The 20,983-nt window shown below is 40.8% G+C and overlaps 1 protein-coding gene across 3 annotated transcripts in view; it reads left to right on the forward strand.

Moving 5' to 3' along the window:
* FHIT (fragile histidine triad diadenosine triphosphatase) overlaps positions 1 to 20,983 on the forward strand; it is a 1,452,058-nt gene that overhangs the window by 151,399 nt on the left and 1,279,676 nt on the right. The window contains exon 1 of one of the 3 annotated variants that reach the window (XM_088027745.1): positions 6,290 to 6,389. The exons of the other annotated variants lie outside the window; for them this stretch is intronic. The gene's annotated coding sequence lies outside the window, so the exon portion shown is untranslated. Of the gene's footprint in view, positions 1 to 6,289; positions 6,390 to 20,983 lie in introns of those variants that run through there. 3 annotated transcript variants of the gene reach the window in all.

Raw genomic sequence — 20,983 nt, forward strand, 5'->3', positions numbered from 1 at the left:
ACAGATAAATTATTTCTGGTAGACATTTGTTATTTTCTCAAGGAGATTGCTGTGGATCCATTATGCTTCTTGTATTAATTGTAAAAGGCCAAAATGGAACTCCATACATATATTATTAGATATTAGAAAAAACAGGACAACTTGTACCACAGTGATATTTGACTTTGTACCTGTAACAAAATTGAAATAAAAACCTTTATAAGTGCTAGTGCATTGTTAAAATGTTCAGATAAATTATTTGGTTCATAAATAAGTAATTTTAACTTTCATGATAATGGAGAGGAGGAAAGGTGGTACAAGACTTTCCGAATATACCGATAATTTATTCTCCTGCAGCCAAGATAAACAGCACCATGAATTAAATGATAGAATATTGGATGACAGCCTTCATCATCTTAGGGATGGCACTTGTTAGGGATGCATATATCATAAGACTTATAATATGACCAAAAAAACTGGAGCTGTCTACCCTGATGGTCCAAGGGAGATGCTCTCAAAAGATGCCTTGGGAAAAGGCAATTGGCAGTTACTGTGCAGCATTATGTTGGTAGCAAAGAGAAAGAACAGGAGAAGACAGGAGCTCCTGTGCACACTTTCTTCTCCCATCATCCTGGATAGAGCTGGGAGGGATTGCATTGGATCATAGTAGGTTAGGAAGACAGAGATGAATTTGAGGCAGCTGAAATTTGCAAATTTCCAAACAAGTGTTTCCACTTCAGCAGGGGTCTTTTGAGTGATTTTCACTGATACACCAAATGTTTTTAGTGACCTACACAAACTTGGAGGAGAAAGGATATTCTCTGAACTTCAATTCTGCCTCTGGGCTTCATCCTCTAGCCTTCACCCAAACACCTCATGCTTCAACATACTTTAGCCTATCTTTTTATGTTTATTCATTCACCCATCGATCCATCTATTTATTCATTCATAATCAAATATTTATTGGTTAAGGTCTGTGTGCCTTGTAGCATGCCAGTCAAAAATGCTGATTCCCCATCTCACTCTCTGCTCTGATTACCTGTCTAGAGTAGTGTGCACTTAGGTTTGACCAAAGTGGGATTCTTCCGGGATCTGCATTTTGAAGAGGACTTTGTTCATACTTCTTCAACATTTACCACATTATTTACTGAATATCTACCATGTGTGGGGCATTGTGCTAAATTCTGGAGATACAATGAGATGAAAGTCATGAAAGCAATGATGGTAGAAAAGAATGGTATCATTGAGTATGGAGTTTTGTACTCCTAGCCACTTCTGGCCCTCCCTTTTAATTCTCAAAATTACTCCCTTAATTTGGGCAGAATTGAAATACATGGAACAATACCGCATTTTCTCACTGTGATTAGTAACTAAACACTCTAAAGGAGTCAGGAGAACAGGGTTATCACCCATAGTAGTGGTTCTTATCATGGCTGCCCATTAGAATCCTGGGGCACGTGGACAGCATTGATGGTCATGCCATGCCACAGACCAAGTATATCAGAATCTCTGGGGTGTATGACCTAGGCAGTGGTTTCTTGAAGCTCCAGAGATGATTCCAGTATGCAGCCAAAGTTGAGAAGCACCAGCTGAAACAGTGCAGGTTTATTGAGTTACTACCTTTCACCCCAGAGCAGCCTTGATGACTGCATTTTTCAGGGAGTCCAGTTCCATGATACATACCATGAAGAAAATGGTCAGTGGCCAGAGAGTTTTGAGGAACTGTATTCTCTTTCTTGGTGGTTCACCGCATACCCTGGCATTTTAAAGACCACGAGGAATCTTGCCATAAAGAGACCTGTTGAATTTTAGTGGAATTCTCTGTTATTTTTGGCCCAGGATTGGTTTGATTGCATTTTCTTTCTCTCCTCGTCAATTAAGAATTTTACTGAATACATTCCAAGAAATGGCTAGAGTGAGCAAGAGCTGATTTTCTAGTCTGAGGAGGATTCCAGTTCCTTGATTCTCTGTTCTTGGGTCCCCCTTTGTGCCCTTTGTCTCATTACTTTTTAAGCAGGCGTTCGGCCCACCTGCAGTCAATTCGTTTATTGACACTTTTTAAAAAAGAATTTATTTATTTATTTGAGAGAGAGGGGGGAGAGAGAGCACAAGCAGAGGGAGAGGGAGAAGCAGACTCCCCACTGAACAGGGAGCCTGATGTGGGACTTGATCCCGGGACACTGGGATCATGACCTGAGCTGAAGGCAGACGCTTAACTGACTGAGCCACCCAGGTGCTTCTGTGCTTCTTTCAATTGACACATCTATGCTACCTAAGAGACTGGTGGTTCTTCCCTTTTCTATAGTGGTGGTTCTCAATGTGTGGCCCCTGAACTAGCAATGTCAGAGTGAACTGATAAAGTAGGCAGAATTATGGCCTTTCTTAAAGAAGTCTACACCCTAATCTCCAGAATCTGTGAGAATGTTATCCTCCCTGCCAAAAGGGATTCTGTGTCTGTAATTAAGATTATAGACCCTGAGGTGAGGGAATAATCATGGCTTATCTGGGTGGACCTCATCTAATCACACCAGTGGCTGAAAAATCAGAGAATCTTTCCAGGCTGCAATCAGAGAAATTTGACCCTAGAAAGGCAGGAGAGAGTCAGACATGAAAATAACCCAAACTCTCGTTGCCGACTTGACTGTGGAGGGACGGCTCCACACTGGAAGTTGAGGATGCTGTCAGTTCATGGCCAGTAAGGAAGTGGAGACCTCAGAACTGAATTTTGCAAATAACCTGAATGAACCAGGAAACCAAGCCTCCCCTAGAGCCTTCAGAAAGGCCCGTAGCCTGTCTGCAACTTGAGAGACCTGACTCACAGAACAGTGAGATTGTGAATTTTGTGTTGTTTTAAACCCTGAGTTTGTGATTATTTATTCTGTCAGCAACACAAAACTAATGCATCTGAGAACCTGTTGACATGCAAATTCTCAGTCCTCATCCCAGACCTACTGAACTTACTAGAGCCAGAAGCTACCTGGGGTGGTGAGGGTGTGGGGAGCACCTGCAGCCTATTTTAACAAGCTCCGTAGGTGATTCCAACATGCTAAAGTCTGAGAACTGCTGTTCCACAGTGATAGAATTCCCGAAGGTTAAGTAGACAAGTAAGTGGCTGCCCTGAGTGAAGACTGCATCTCCTTTTGTTGCAGGTGGGTATGGCCTTAGGACTAAGTTCTTATCAAACAGGTTGCGGAGTGAAGGGTTAACTCAGCAAACTTGAGGTGTTAGAACACGGCACTTTCCAATGAAAAGACTAGCTTTGTTGGATCCTGGGAGATAACCTTTGAGCCCTTGAAATATCCTGCTCAATTAGCGTGTCTGTGTATACCTTCGACCTTGGGCCATGCCAAGTAGTTTATGCTAACAATGTGATTTATGGTGAATGCTTGTTTTGTTCACCTGTGGCCTTGGGGCCATATGGTATCAGTTTGACCTCTGGAAGATCTGGAGATGTTGGTAGATGACTGCCCCAGCCACTGTCAGTGAGGCGGACAGTTTTGAGATGCATTCCACACAGTTCTTCGTCTGGTCCCCAGAGGCACTGAACTTCGGTCGCTCACATGCATAACCAGCTCGGTAACACATGCTTTATTGCTCTTACCCCTTCCTTTCCAGTTCTCCCCTTTCTCCCTTCACTTCCCTAGGCTCCCCTTCCAAATAAGCTACATGAACCCATGCTCTTGGTTCTTGTCTTGGGCTCTGCTTTCAGGGGAACCCAAACTAGGAGAATCCTTACTGAGATAGTTCATGGAAGAGTCTTCCTTTCTGCTGACTGGGATGCAGATATAATGGCTCATCCGTCCCCTTTGACCATGTTAAAGAAAACCATCCTCTAGGAATGGAGAGGTAGTAAGTTAGGAGGCATGTGGGTCTGTAATGAATCTGTGGACTGCCATACCAGCCCTGGACTGCTGACCTCCCAACTTGTTCACTGAGAGAACAGAAGCTTGTGTGTTTAAGCCCCTGTTAATTTTGGGGGTGGAGGGTGAGCAAGGGGTGGCTCACGTGCCACTTAACCTAATTCTGACATACCCATGCAACTAAGGGCTAAATGGAGAGTTTGGTTTGTCATCAGATTGAAACCAAATTGTGCCTGACCTTCGTTGCCACAATGATGAAGGGTTGGTTTCATGAGGAACAAGCACATTGTTTTTGGATAAGAGCATTAGACCAGGAGTCAAGCAAATGGGGGGCTGTGTTGACCCCCAAGGAGCTGTGCATCTTATATTCTCTTGGATTCAGCTGCTTGATCTCAGGGTCTCTCTTGATTTTTACATACTATGATTCTATGAATTTAAAGTATTCAAAAATTCACTTGCAAAAACGCAACACCGGAATCATCACAAATTGTAGATGTGGGACATTTGTATTTGCATTTTGAAATTTCTGCACTAATAAAATGATGAGCATATCTTAGCCTGCATGTTTTTTTTTTTAAATGACTCTTAACATTAGAAGCTCCATGAAGCATTCTTAAAGTTCATCATCTCACTTGCTGTGAAGACAAACTTTCCTTGAATATTGGAAGATGTTTACAAAACTGTGTTCACCTGACAGTAATTCTTCAGGCTGATGGGAACCTTCACATGTTCTTTTCCTTTGCCTGGATGGTACCCAATCAGTCTATATAATGAGACAGGCCAGAGGACAGGGAATTATGCCCCAGGACTGTCTTCACTCTGTCGTTGGGCTTTGCATGCAGAAACCACAATTTATGATCTGATCAAGAATGATATTAGTTGGCAGCATAATGAGTTTGGGATTGTTGGATAGCCTCGATGTACACCATGACCTTTGCTGGATGGAAAGTGTCAGACTTGGGCACATGCATATCAGTTGTGGAGAAAGACCCTCCTTTGGGGAGTCAAGGGTCATAAATTTTGTTTCTAGGCAGCATATATGTATGCAGTTGCCTGGCAACCATGAGAGCAGTTAAGTCTTTGCTATATGATGCTGTAAAGGATTTCATCCATCTTGAAAAGCTAACAGCATAATTTAAATTTTTGAAGCAGAGTGTGGGTGTTCTCAAGTGGCAGAGCCTCATCCCACATGTTGTTGCAGACTCTAACTGCATAGACTTGATGTTGCTGAAGTTTTCTGCAACCTAAAACTGGATGTTGTAAACAAAAGGCTAGAACTCTGAAGAGAGGTTGAAAGGGACATCCTTCACTAGAATGTATTCAGTACCAAGTAACAGAAAACCCAACTAGTAGTGTCCTAAAGCACAAGCATGTTTGCTGTTGTCTGAACAAGAAGCCTTGAGAGAAACAATATCAGAGTTGATTTAGCCTCTCACCAAGGACCCAAGCCCCTTCCATGCCTCCATTGTACCATCAGTGGTGTGTTGGCCTTCATCCTTTGCGTGGTTGCCTTATGCTCACAAGAAGACTTTCAATACCCCAGTGTCCCAGATTAGCATCCAACACAGGATAGGAGAGAATGGCCTTCTTGGGTCAGGCCTCTCTTGTCTATTTCTTTCAGGGAAGAAAGTCTTCCCTTAAAGTCTCCCAGCAGGTATCCTTTTTTATTTCTCTTTAGCCAGAATTGGGTCACATGTGTATCCCCTCTCAGACTGGTCATTGGAAAAGGAGAATTCAGTCACCTTCACTGGCTTAGGCCAGTCATGATGCAGCCTCTTGGACCGGGGGGAGGGCCTGTCTTCCCTGAGCATGTTGCTGCCTGCCAGATTCCTGAGCAAGATAAGGGTCTGTGAGCAAGGGAAGGGACGCCTGGCTGCTAGCTGTCTCACAGTGTTGCTACAGTTCCTTCCACGTTATTGCTTATGTGTTGGATTGCTTATCTGTGGAGGTCAGAGGTTGCAAACTCACCCTTGAAATGTTTTTAAAACATCGAAATTAGAATTTACAAATAGGAACAGTTAGCTTTAAAAATTGGATTTTTTGAGCACAGGGTGATTAAAATAAAAACTTTTTAAAAATTGGATTTTTCATGGTCATCTGGCAGCCTTTGAACAGCATGCACACGTGTTTGTAATTAGCTCAAGGGATTGCTCTGTTTGGATGGGTTATGTGCACCACACTCTTCACTCCTCCCTTTGTTGGGCACGTGGCCTTTACTCATGCCTGTGGTCTTCTTGGCTCCCATACACATTTGTGCCTGTAAACGTTAATATAGATGCTTTTTAGTTACATGCAAACATTTTGAAACAGGAGACTTACAGTTAGACTGGTCTATTATCCTTCATATACTAACTGCCACAATTCTCTGTCATCCTTCCTAGGTTTGGGACTCTTTTGCTCTTCTGGTCTATGTTTATTTTATGCGCATAGAAAGGGAAGATAGTGTCATGGTCAAGAGCATGACTTTGGACGTGATACAGAAGTGGTTTGAGCCCTGGAAAGATCACTTATTGTGACCTCATCTTCACATCTGTAAAATCGGATAATAAGGTATCTACCTCATGGGGTTGATTAGAGAACTAGCAGAGTGCTTGGTTCACATAATGCTAATCTTGCCAGAGATGATGATGAAGATGACAATGATGTTTCTCTTAGTCTGTGCTTATTATATCAGCTAGTCCTTTGTGGTGCCATTTTGGAATGCAAAACACAGCCTCTTCAGCGAGTGGAGCTGATGATGGCACCTGCTGTGGATCTAGAAGAGGTTCCTCTGAGTGGCCGTGTTTGAGGGGCAGTAGCCATCTGGAATAGTTTTTCTACTCATTTCAGGCCAGAATCAGAACCACCTAATTTATGCCTCCGGGTAACACTGCACAGCTCCTAGAAATTCAGTCCTGCACTCAAGATTTGCTCATTTGTATTTAGACCGGGGCACATTCTGTATTTATACTGTCAAATATCAGTGGATATTTTAGTTTATGCCCGGGGACATGGGAAACAATTCTGGGTACCTCTAATGATCTTGGAGAGTCGTCTTTCCCTACCAGGATATCTTTTTATTTCATGTTGGATTTTGGTCTAGGTTCCATGGGATTTATCCATATGTAACTCAATCTGGAAAGAATTGGTGGTCACAGTATAAATGAGGTCGGATTAGAAGAGTTATTTGAGGGAGGCAGACAGGATATTTTGAGGTCAGTTAGTTGCTTTATTTCATTCTCAAGACTGGTTGTGTGGATCCTAGTAAGTTAGCAATCCCGAAGGGAACCTTAGGGAACTCATTATAACTCCATTTTTTTTCCATAATGAAATTACAAATTATTTAGTTAAGATAATAACCAGTGGGAGTGAAAATGGAGAGATAGAGGCCCATGCACCCTATTGTGAGTATAAATTAATATAGTAAACTTTGGACAGGGCAGTTTGGAAGCTATCAACCATAGTTTGAAATGTTTTGCCCTAGACATTCTTTGAAATTTCTAGCTGTAGATCGTATCAATATACTTGACTAAGTATATAAAGAAGTTCATGGCAGCACCGTTCGTAGTCTTGAGAAATTGAAAGTAAAATAAATACCTATCAAAGGGGACTTGTTAGATACAGTGTTATGTGTCTGTATGTTGAAATTACTCTGCAGCCATTAAAAAGTATGGAGTAGACCTCTGTGAGTTGACATGAAAAGATATTAAGCAAGTGGCAGAACAGTATGTTTTATATAAACATGTAAAAATGTATGCCCATATTCAAAAACAGAAATGCATGCCAAATTGTTAATATTGGCTCCCTCAGGGAATGAAATTATAAGGATATGAGGTTAGAGGGACAGGAGAAAGGAGAGGAGGCAAAGTTTAATTCTTAATTTATATACTTTTGTAGAAGTTTTGCTAACATGTACTCTAGTTGTAAGTAGCGTTGTACATTTGAGAGGTTAGAATAGAAACCCAGGGAGGCAGAACGCTCCTTCTGAGGAACGGTGTAACATAGAGGTTAAGAACACAAGTTCTAGAGCCAGGCTGCCTGGACTCAAATCCTGGCTGTTGGGCTGATGAGCTGAGTGTCTTCAGGCAAGTCCATGGACTTCTCGAGGCCTTGCTTGTTTCATCTGTGAAAAGAGGAGAATAATGATCCCTCCCCTGTGAAGATTCAATGAATTATGGTATGTACAGGATATAGAAAAATATAAAATATTATTGTTACCATTATTGCACAATTACAGCAAAAATGCAGAGGTAACTGGAGTGAATTTAAAAGTTGCCATGGGCATCTGGAGTCTAGTACTAGGAATTTCTGAAATGCAATGAAATTCCTTTGATAGAAGGTAGCATATATTTATTTTTAGAAATCGAAGCTCTGGCAGGAGACAAGTGGCTGGATAGATAAGGCCAGGAGACAGAGAGGCCTTACCTGTAACAGAGGAACAAAGTCAACAGCTCTGAACTAAACATATATCACAATGGAAGCATAAAACACACCAGCAGTAACTGGCAGATCCAGAGAGTCAGAGGAGGGGAAAAAGGGGAATGTTTCATAACCTTCAATCATCTCTGTCTTATTCTTGCTCTTCTGTGAATTCTTCACCTTATCTTTTCTTCCCTGACAACAAGTCCTGCATTTGATCCAGATTTTATCTCTTTATGGGACAGCTGATACAACAATAACGTATAGTTCACCAAAGAGCCAGAACATTCTGCAGAAAAGTCAAACAGTAGCTCGGAAATGGGAAGACCTGCTCAAGGATGAAAGCTATCAAAAGCAGCTACTCTAAATGAGTGGGCAGGGGCCAGCAAAACACAAGCATTTGGTGGAGAATGCTTGGGAAACCAGGATAACACAGACTTTCAATCTTAAGACTTAATTGAGCTAAGGAACTGAGTGCTGAAGTCATTCTCTCTTGTTGCTCAGATGAAAAGCCGGCCCGGCTATAAGAAGAGTAACCGATTGACATTGACAGTCTTCCATCTGGAGCTTAATCTGTCTCCATACGTCTGTGACAGTGGTGTGTCTTTCAGAGCGGGTTCACGTAATTCTGAAGGTGAAGCATCAAGTAAGAAGCCAGAGTTCTAGTCATTAGTCACGCATCTGGGCCATAGGGCAGTTCCAGGGTGCCACCTTTGCTTGCAGCTGGAGAAGTTACGATGGCCCCTAACGTGGTTCCTAATGAGGAGTCTGCACAGATGACAGGGCTGGACTGTAGTAGCAAGGCACTGCTGGGAAACAGCTCCCTCCAGCTTAAGGGAGCCTTCCCTCTGTGGCTGGCTTTCTTTCCTGAGCCACAGACTTGGCTTCTGATGGACTGTGTCCCCTGTAGCTCATTAAGGGGTTGGACAGTGGCGGGTCCAGCTATGTAGAGTACAGAGCTGCACAGTTGTTCCCTGCCCTTGGTGCCCTGATGGCCAGTGTCTCAATGCTTCAAAGGAATAATCATTAGATGTTTTATTTGAAGCAGGTTTGGGGGACCCGAAGGTTCCTTGAAACATTTAAGGGCTCTGTGTCCCCCTACTTGAAAGAGAATGTGTGGCCCTTTACAAATGAAAATATTACTCAGGGTAATTTGAGAAAACGATACACTATGACACAGATTCTCTTTTAAAAAGCATAGGAGTAGGTATAATGAGACTCCCCAAATTAACTAATTCTCTTCAATTTATGGGTGTCAGTTCATCTCAGTGCTTTCTGGCCAAAAAAAAAAAAAAAAGTCCACAATGAATTAAATGACTTTCATTATCTGACAAAAGCAAAGCATTCCTTTTTCTTTTGGAACTAAATTCAAGTATAAATTGAGATAGCTGTGGTCGATGGGACATTATGTAAAAATGTTGGACAGTACTTTCAAATTAACTTTCATTTGTGGAAGTTACTATAACACTGTTCAAATGGATGTTTTTTGTATTGACTCCGTATTAGCTAACAGCATAACAATAAATTGTAACTCAGGGACATGCTTAGCTGGGGAATGAAACACCCTAGTTTGCTATGCCTACAAGTTGGAGAATCTAGAGGAATGAACAATTACGTGCATGTGACCAACTGTTCCCAGTGTTTCTCTTTACTGGACTCAGGAAGTCATATACCTAGAGGAACAATGTCATTTGGTGATTCAAAAAGTAGATTCTGGACCCAGACTTGGACTCAAATCTTGGCTGCATTATTTATGAGCCATATGTCCTTGAACAAGTCCATCCCATTCTCTGGCCTGTGCATGCTATCTGTAAGATAGGGATAATAACAGTGCCTACTCTGTAAGATTGTTGGATTATGTGAATGAGTGAATGAGAATGATGTTATTTTAAAGACAATCTTAAATGTGTTCTACTGGTGTATGCATAACTAATCATCTAGAACCATCCTGGAGATGTTGTTCCTGGGCTGTAGGGTTGAGTAAAGCAGCCTGTTGGGTCATCTGTGGAGACATATGCTTATAGAATGGTAGAGCTAGAACATCATCAAAATAATTTCTTACATTTATGGAGCACTTACTACATGACAGGCAGTGTTCTAAATAGGCTATGTGCATTCATGATCTCATTAAACCCTTTCAACAACTTTATAATGTAGGTATTATTTTATCTTTATTTTTTCCTGTGATATTAAAGAGCTTGCTTAGGTCTCAGAGTTGATCACTGTTGGAGGTGGTTCTTGAACCCTGGTCTGCTTGATTCCAGGTGCCAGCTCTGACTTAATATCATTATAAAGTTCTGTGATCCAAAGAGCCATTCCCACCAACTGTCTGAGTCTTCCAGACAGTTGTCTTGGCTCTTGTTCACTTTTCTGGGCATAGAACAGCCTTGGGTTGTGAGAAAAACTTTTCCTTGCAGGTGAAATATGTTTAGTTGGATTTATTTTGCATTTGTAGTGACACTTGACTCTTCATCTGGCTCTGTGATTAATCTGCCACGGGAGTGCAGTGAACCTTTAATTATAGCTTCTAGACCCTCCCTCCTTCCCCTATGTATTTTTCTACTATTTAAGGTTCCAATGGGCTAGATGTTCTGAAAGAGGTTTAACTAATATGTTACATAAATTATCGCCTTTTTGCACCAGAGAAGGAAAGTTAGAGTTGTTAGGTCTATCCAGTTTGTGATATTTTTTTCCTGCCAAAGATATTCACCTCCTTTCTTTCCTTTCCTTACTGTGTCGTTCATTGGAAACCACCAAGAGCTCTTCCCTGGTGGTGGTTCTGGTGGTTCTTTTCACCACTGTCTTTGACTATGGTCAGACTTGAGTAATGTAACAGATGCCACTTAAAGGGAGAAATTCTTACCAACGTCCAAAGTTGACTTAATTTTTTTTATAATTTGGTTACTAAACATGTAAAGTTATAAAGCTAGGTATAACTTTCTATGTGTGTGGTTCTTAGACAAATATGAAACTGCAACACATTTATAAATTAAATGTAATCAAAATGACAAAACCAAATTCAAATTAGCAGCATTAATTTAACATGATAGGTGGTATTGTTTTATTTAAGCAGAATCATCTCTGGAAATAGCAACATGGGATGTGTGTTATGTCAAAGGTTCTATGTAGCTTGTCAAGCTTGTGTTGGCCTGAACTGTGTGATGACTCACTTACTCCTAACACTTCCAGCTGCTAATATGGGACAATTCACTGATACCCTACCCCCACTCTGAGGTCTTGGGACACAAACACGTTATTTAAGTGGTAATTCTGCCCCTTTTATGTCTTTGGCTTGTGGCAATTGAAACGGTACTTACCTGGCACCACCGCAATTGTAAATACAAATACAGATGCACACCCAGGCCTAGAAATTTTGTGCTGGTGCTCACATTTTAGGTACCATGTGGCTGATCCAGAGTGCATCTGGAACATTTTAAATGAGGGTTATCTAAATGAAAACAAAAAATAAGAATCTCTTCAAGAATCTTCAGACCCTCCAAGAACATGCTCAAAGACCCCAGTTTGAAAAAGAAGGCGTCAGCACTCCCTTCTTTGTGGACAGGATCACTGTTCTCTTTGCTGGGAATGTTCTCCCCTTGGAGTGTTGCATGACTCACTCCCTCATTTCACTGAGGTCATTGTTCAGTGTCATTGCCATGGGAACGCCTCCCCTGACCACCCATTTTGAGTAGCACTCCTCTCAGCTTGGCCCTTCACTTGGCCCTGTTTTCCTTCAGAGTGCAGTGTCATTGCTATGGGAAAGCCTCCCCTGACCACCCATTTTGAGTAGCACTCATCTCAGCTTGGCCCCTCACTTGGCCCTGTTTTCCTTCAGAGTGCTTATCACCACCTGGCATTGTTGCTACTTTACCTTTATTTGTCTCCACTGGTAGAATGCAAGCTCCTTTGACAATGAACTTAGGTTTACTTACCACTGTGTTCCCAGTGCCTCACATAGGAGGTAATAAAGATCTGTTGGACCAGGGAATGCGTGGCCTTGCTCTCTGTCTCCGTTCCTTTTTGCTGCATTCCCAATCCCAACCTCCACCTGGGTAAGACTCATTTTAAAAACCACCTCCACCACCGCCTTGAGCCTACTTCCCCTGTCCCTCATTGAAACATCAGGAGTCTTTACTGAGACCCCTTTTGTTACTCCTGGATTTTACCTCCTGATATTTTTTTTTCTTCATTTTTATCTCCTTTACTAGACTCTGAGCTCCTCAAGGACAGTGTCTGTGTTTAATTAACCTCTGTAATTCCGTGTATCTGACATGAATGCAGAAATGTAGTCATAAATGGGAATCATCCTGAAACCGTAGAGTAATTGGTACTAAATATCATTCACTTCTGTTCCACAGTATCCTGCAGAGTGATTGGCACATGGTAGGAACTTGATGAGGGTCAATGGATAGCAGGTGCTGTAAAACATGATAAGCTCTGGGAACTAAATTATGGCCAGTCTGATGCTAATACTACAATAGAAGAAATTCAATTTAACTCAACTGGCTTTTGTTCATCTCTTTTATGTGCAAGTTAGTTAGACGTTTTGATGGCTACAATTAGGAATGTGTTTCCTTTGAGTTCACAATCAGGTGGAGAAAACTGATAGAGTGAAAGAGAGACAGAAACAGAGAGAGTGTTTGTTTGTTCATTCATCCATTTGCTTATTCTTTCTTCAGATATGGAGTCTTTTGTGCTTACTACTAGATTTAAGAAAAACCCAACATAGACTCTGGCTAGAAACTTAATTCTAGTGGAGGAGAGAGACAAAATGATAGTAATGATAACTGTGGTTAATGCCACAAAGGAAAGGAATACAGTGGCATCAAAATGCATGTGTAAGGTGCCCTAATCTGAGGCACAGAAGGTTCTCCTTGAAGCAAGACACTGAACTGAAACCAAGGGCAGCGGTAGGAGAATAGTATGTACCAGGGGGACCTGAACTGTCATGTGATGACAGGAAGATGGAGCAAGAGAGAAAGTAATTCTGACCATAGGTCTGGAGAGTTTCATGGAGAAGGAGGGTTTTGATGGGAACTTGAGAGACAAAGGTCATTTTCAGGTACATGGATGGGGAGGAGAAGGTGGTCCCAATAAGAAGACCAGTCTTCATGGAGGTGGCAGCATGTAGATCTGGTTTGTTTTGAGAACTGTGCACAGAAAGGAATGGCTAACTTGCAGAGTTGGTAAAGGACCTGTCCAGTAGAATAATAATCACAGTGACAAAATACAGAAATATCTGTGGACCGCGAGCCACGAATTCAAAACCTTTGCCGGTCGAAAACGAAAGCTTGCTATGTTGAAGAGGTTAATAGCGTATAAGGAATCAGCTAAGATCATTCTTAGCCAGTGCTACTGTTCACATTTCCATCTGTTAAAGATCTTTATCATTAGCACTGTATGTCAGCCTTTTAGAGCAGCTTATCACATGGAATCACAGATAACTTTTTTTTTCAGAAAAAAAATGAGATAATTTGTTAGAAAAACATTACGAATTATATTGAGTTGACATCACTCAATTACAGCCACATTACTGAATTACACCTGTTCGGCCTCGAGCCGGGGAATTTATTAGCACAGCCTCCATTAGAGCTAATGGGAAATTAGAGTTCCAAAGCTCTTTGAATCCATTGCTTATTCTGTACGAAGTGTTTTTCGTGTTGGGACCACACTCCGGGCTTGACAGGAGTGAGCTGTGAGGACTTATTTCTCACAGGATTTGGGAAAAGCGCAGCAGTACTGTTTGTTTACATGGGCTGTAACATCAGGGACCAGCCTGGCTGTGAGAGCCTGTTTAGATGTGCCTTTTCCAGCCTCCCGGTAGATGACCCTCGCCTCAGCCAGAGAGACATTGAAGAGCCATTCCACTCTCAGAGCTATGTTACCTGCATCTGAGTTTTCATTACCTAGCCATTATGCTCACTGCCCAAAGCCACCTCCGCTTATTGATTTGGGACCTGTGCCAGTTTCTAATTGTTTCCTTCAGATTGAGTTGGCTCCAAATTGCTGACTCCTGTCTAGTAATTTCTCTCCTCCATATTGTACCCTTTCCTTGCCTAAGAAATTAGGCACTTCTTGAGTAGCCTCAGAAGCCGTGTGTGTGACCCATCAGTTCATACCAGGGCCACAAGAAACATGGGGACTTCTTAAAAATTAGTATTACCTTGGAACTTCAGAGCACACAAAAACAAAGAGAAGCTTTGGCTTCTTCTCCCCAAACCCTCCCCACCCCCATCCCTTTTTCCCCCTCCCAGGACATATTTTCACGTGTGAATGTATTATGGGTGTCCTTCTTGTTATTTAACTGAGAACTTCTCAAGGAACATGACAGGTTGAAGAATTTGAGATCTAAGTCCTTATTTTTCAGCTGTTTTCCCAACAGCCACTCACTTCTCAGGATGGATTTGGAAGAGTCCTTCCCTGTGAAGGGTGGGAGGGGGTGCTTCTGATCCTCTTGTCTCTGTCTTCACTGTTACTCAGTGTTCTCTTGGCAAGGAAATGTACTTCATATTGTCCCATTTTCCCCTCAACATTTATCAAAATACTGTTGCAGTTGTATCATGAAGTAGCACAAAATTTGGAAAGTTCCCTATTCCTGTTTACTTTGCCAGTTATATCCAGTGTCAGGACAAATATATTTAGGATAGAAGAAAAAGCTAATAATCATCTTAATTTAAAAAAATAACAGATGAACTAGCATCTAAAGGAATTATCAGCCTCTCAATCAATGAGAGAACTTTGGAACCTTATTATAAATAGCGTTCATTCAGGATGGCTGGTTGGCTTGGTTGGTTAAGCGTCTGCCTTTAGCTCAGGTCATGATCTCAGGGTTCTGGGATCGAGCCCCGCATCGGGCTCCCTGCTCAGCGGGGAGCCTGCTTCTCCCTCTGCCTGATGCACCCCCTGCTTGTGCACGCTCTCTCTCTGACAAATAAATAAATAAAATCTTAAATACACACATATATATATACACACACACACACACATATATATATATATATATATACATATATATATATAGTGTTCATTCTAAACATGGCTATAACAAGATAGGGTAGCATAGCCCTACTCCAAGGGTTGTCCTTGCCCTGCTGACAGTGTGATACAGAATCATGGCAGAAATTGAGAGTAAGGATTGAGAAGCTCATGTGCAAGGAAGAGTAAATTTGCCTGTTGAATCTAATAATAATAAATTCGGGACTTGAATATAAATGCCTTTTTTAAAATTTCATTTTTCTAGTAGTTAGTTTTTATTGTATTTTGTGAAAGTATTTATCTGTGGCAGATTGGGACATACCTTCCCCCCTCCATCCTTTTATCACAGTTCATTTGCAGAACACTGGTGTGTTTAGGTTAAAAACACAAGCCCAAGCATTGGCCTTTCATAGCTCTTGGGTGTAAGTTCTGAATATGCCATTTACTGGCTATTTGATGTGGGCCAGTTACCAAGTCTCTGTAAACCTCATACTCTGTCCTGAAATGTGGAATAATGAGATGGTACTGTACTTACCTTGTGGTTAAGTACAAGGTACAACCCTTTGTGGCTATAGGATTAATTGAGATGTTAGGTAAGCTGTAGGGTTTCCATTCAGCTAAATTTGGCAGCCCTGGAAAGAACTTGAGTGGGGTGCATGGTGCATAATAAAATTGAATAAATATTGATTATCATGATTTGTTATTAAGTAAAACTTGTATATGACTTTTATCCTTATCTGAAGGATCTTAGGAAACAAAATATAGTAAGAACCTCATTTAGGTCATATATGTATAAAGTTCTCTCAGAACATGGACTTGAAGGAAAACTTCGTATTTAGGCTCCAACAAAAGTCTTTTCTCAAAGATTGTATACTTATTGGTTTTCTCTATCTTATATCTTCTGATGGCATATGGAAATTACTAGAACCTGTGTATGGAGACCATCCTCATAGAGCAGATGTGCATTCCTAGTCATCATTAGATGCAGTGTAACTTTCACTCTGCCTCAGGAATTTTGACTCTATTTGGAAAAAATGGTCACACACAACTCCTTGGTAGATTTTCTCAAATTAACTTCCGGAAGTTTGTACAGAGGGCTTTCGGCACCCGCCCCCCCCCCCCCCCCCGCCTCTTTCTTTTTTTGCGTGTTATATTTCTTTCCTGGCTTAAAATCTGCATAGTTGTTATTCATGCAACAAACATCCATCAAAAACCTCTTGAAGGCCTGTCATTTGCAAACCCATTGGCAGTTGCCCTAGCTTGTACAAAAGTGGAGGTATGTATTTTAGTCAGTGAGACGTGTAGCTAAGAATGACCTAGGAATTATAGGAGATAAAGGTAATTGGGGGGGCGCCTGGGTGGCTCAGATGGTTAAGCGTCTGCCTTCAGCTCAGGTCATGATTCCAGGTCCTGGGATCGAGCCCCACATCGGGCTCCCTGCTCGGCAGGAAGCCTGCTTCTCCCTCTCCCTCTACTGTTCCCTGTGCTTGTGCTCTCTCATTCTCTCTGTCAAATAAATAAATAAAATCTTAAAAAAAAAAAAAAGGTAATTGGGGGACCAAAGTAGGGGATGCCTTGTGGGCATTTAGACAATCTCATTGTTTTCAGCATATTTATTATCACAGCCTCTCTATGTCTCTTTCTTTGTATAATTTATTTTTTATTTTTTTAAGATTTATTTATTTTAGAGAGAGAGAGAGAGCAGGGGGAAGGTCAGAAGGAGAAGGAGAGAAAAAACCCAAACAGACTTGGCACTGAGTGCAGAGCCCCACAAGGGGCTCGATCTCATAACCCTGAGATCCGACCTGAGCTGAAAACCAAGAGTCAGACACTCAACCAACTGTGCCACTCAGGCACCCCTCTTCATAGAATTTTAAATGCATATTTTCCCACATTTTTTAATCTCTGAAATTGGGATATATCTCATAATTGATGGTCACTTATAATCACCCTAGGTAGGTAGCAGTTTGGGACAGAACTGTTTTGGCCTGCACATGTATGAACATTCAAAGGGTCAGCATCAAAACTCACAGAATGGATGTTGGTGGCTTGGAAGAAAATCCCAGAAACAATATTGGGCACACTTAGAAGAAATGCCTGTCTACTTGATGAGACAGAGGATGGCAATGTGCAGGCTGCAGTGATCTCCCCAGGTCCTATGGCTGGAAGTAGAAGAACTGGTCAACCAACATTATCTGACTCCAAGCTTATGCCTTAAAAAATTTTTGTGGAAAATTTCAAATCTACATCAAAGTAGAACTAATAGCAAAATGGATACCCATGTCCACATCACCCAGCTGTAATAACTCTCAATATTTTACCTGTCTTAATTCATCTATCCCCATTTTCTTTCTCTTTCTTTCTTTCTTTCTTTCTTTTTTTTGCTTGAGTATTTTAAAGCACATCACGGATATCATGTCATTTCACCTGAAAATTCTTTAGTGTATATCTCTTAACAGATGTAGACATTCTGCCTTTCCATAAATACCATACCATCATCACACTTAATGAAATGAGCAAATAATTACTTAATATGCCCTTTTGAGTTGGTTTTGTTCAAGTGAGAATCCAGATGAGGCCCAGACACAATATGTATTGAATTGTTGTGTTACTGACGTCTCTTTTATTCTATAAAACTTCTCCTACCCTTCTCCACCTCCCTGAATGATGTCCCTAATTTGTGTGAGAAACTGGGTCATTTGCTTGTATTATCAACTTGACTGTTTGCATCCTTGTGGTAATGTTTAACTTCTCCTTCAGTAGCTTGGTATTTAGTCAAGAGCATTGATTAGATTGTGTACATGTTTTTAGGCAAGAATACTTCTTAGGTGGTGCTCTGCATGTCCTTTTGCATTTCAGCATGAAGCACATAATGATGGATTATTCTTTCAGTGAAGCTGAGATTAATCAGTAGGTTAGGTATCCTGGGCTTGTTCCTGTGTTACCAAGGGCATCATTAGGAGTTGCAAAATGGCAGTTTTCTAATTCTGTCATTCTTCCTGCATTTATTACATGGAATGCTTCATAAAGAACGTTTTCTCATCAACCATTTGGCTACCCTGAAATACAGTTCATAAAGGCAGGAAAATACTTGTTTCTTTACCATATTTCAGTTTTCAGATTAATAAATGAATGCCTTGTAACCTCCAATTAGTAACCAATGAAATTTTGTTTAAAGTATCTTATGAACTTTAAAAATATACATTCTATATGTTTCAATTCATCTCCATCATTATTCTTTCTGGGACTCAAATTTTCCCATCCACTAGGCCAGTAGGGACTCCTTCAAGTATCCTTTCTATTATTTTCATGTGTCCTTCATGTAGTTTTATTTTTAATTGTTTATTTTTAAAAATTAAAAAAATTGTTTAAATTAATTAAATTTTCTCTATGAGGAGACCCATGCTCGTTTCCTTTCTGAGTCTCTCAGATGCTCTGTCTATATCTGCTTTCTGTATGTCTTCAATAAACTCTGTTCTCACTTCCCCCTAAAAAAATTTTTCTTGTGTGAAATGTCAAATGGATATAAAACTAGACGGAATAGTGTAATTAACCCCCACATACCCATATCTTGTTTCAAAAGTAATCAACTCATGGCCAGTTTGCTTTTTTGTACTCCAACTCACCTCCCTCCTCCCATATTTTTTTATGGCTTCATCCTTAAATATTTAAGTTTCAATCCCATTAGTTTTTAAACTTCCATCTTTCTATCATAACAAGATGTCCCAGTTAGAACATGTGAACTCGCTGGATTGATTAATTAGAGTGACACCAGCTGCTTTAGCACTTATGCTTCGAAATGTAATATGGCTTCAACAAAATGGGAATTTACTTTTCACTCATGTAATAGTCTGGTATTAGTGCTCCTGGTGAAGGAGGCTTCCTGTTGAGATGATTCAAGAATCCAGGCTTTTCTGATCCTGTATTTCTGCCTTCCCTTAGGTCCATGATGCTATCTGTATCTAGCCAGTAGAAGGGGAGAAAAGGGCGAGAAGTTACACCCATGTCTTAAAAGCCTTACCCCAGAATTGGCACATATTCCTTTGGCTAGAACTCAGTTACGTGGCCACACAAATAGGTCTGGTCAATGAGAATGTCTAGAAAGAAGAATGTATGAATTTTTGGTGAAGAGTTTTCTGTTTTTCCCACATTGCGTTATGCATTCAAGAAATCCACAAATAATTCTGAAACTCACTTTTGTCACCATAATCATAATTACCTTTGTTATGTCTTTAAAGTATTATTCTAGGGCGCCTGGGTGGCTCAGTTGGTTAAGCGACTGCTTTCGGCTCAGGTCATGATCCTGGAGTCCCGGGATCGAGTCCCGCATCGGGCTCCCTGCTCAGCGGGGAGTCTGCTTCTCCCTCTGACCCTCTTCCCTCTTGTGCTCTCTCTCATTCTCTCTCTCTCAAATAAATAAATAAAATCTTTAAAAAAAAAAAAAGTATTATTCTAGTTCATTAAATGCATCTTACTGGCTTAAAAGGACGAATGCTTTCTGAATAAGGGCACTGAAGGAAATCTGTGATGAACAACCATTTGAGTGGTTTCTTTTTGTTTTATTTCTTTTTTTTTTCTTATTATGGGATCATACCTATCTATGAATTATAGATGGGTGTTTCTATCTTTGTAAGGTGGGAAGAGGGTGTACCAGCAATTTGAATTTGTTACATTCCTGAAAAACTAGGAATTATATCAAGATAAATAGTGATGCACACAGGTAGAAGGCCCAAGAGTATTGTTGGTTGAGAGGTAAGTCAAGGGCCCCAAGAAGGATGGTGACTGCACACACTCAATGTCCATCTCTTGGGAGGTGAAGATTCTGGATAGTTCCTTCAATTTCAATATGAGGGTATTGAGTCTTGTTTTAGTGAATTCTAAACTCACTTGGGGGCATCCAGTGTCCAGATGTACACAAGGGCAGAGAGGGGAAGCCCAAACAGGAGAAGGGAAGGCAGGGGAGGGCTGCCAAGGAGACGAAGCCTCGTGTCTGCTTCATATCACTGATTTTATGTGGATGCCCCCTCTGCACTGAGTCAGCAGCCTAGACCAGGTCACATCTGATTATGGGTTCTCTAGGGGGAATAAAGGAAAAATAGCTCCTATTGTGTTGTTGCCATCTGATTTGGGGGAAGATGCTGGAATAGGGATACTGCTATAAAATAGCATATATTCAAATTTCATGTATTTAATAGATGCAACAAATACCACACACATCTCTACTACCCATGGCCCATGGGCCACGTTCAGTCTACTTAATTTAGTAGAAAATTAATCTAGTTCAAGATTAACAATTAGAAAGCTGCTTCTGTGTTGCTTCATCTCAAACATGCCAAGTCATTAACGTTAGGGTGTCAAGAAAAAGTAGTGACCATTTCCTCACTTATATGCTTTTTAGCAAGGCAGATAGTCTAACTTGTTAAGAATATATCTTTATGAGATTTGATAAAACTGTCATTTTAGATAGACAAATAAATTGTTGATCCATAAACTTATACATTTTTCCTAAATTGCTCCTTTGTGCAAAATAAGGTTTTCACTGACCCTGCTGATTCTCAAGAGTACTTCCAGTCCAACACATAGAAAACAAAAAGGCTAAGAAATTCTGTGGATCTCTGAAACTTGATTTAGGTAACAGGTTACAGTAGACACTGGTAAATTCAATGTGCCTCTGAGCTTTATAGGGTGATGAATGTTTTTATTGTGATTCAGCAAACATTTTAGGTCAGACACAATAATCTAACTTCCATATTTTATTTCTTTTGAGATGG

The sequence above is a fragment of the Eumetopias jubatus genome, unplaced genomic scaffold (genome assembly GCF_037043125.1).
Source record: "Eumetopias jubatus isolate StellerSeaLion01/CBP00866 unplaced genomic scaffold, mEumJub1_p1.0 scaffold_1, whole genome shotgun sequence".
NCBI lineage: Eukaryota > Metazoa > Chordata > Mammalia > Carnivora > Otariidae > Eumetopias > Eumetopias jubatus.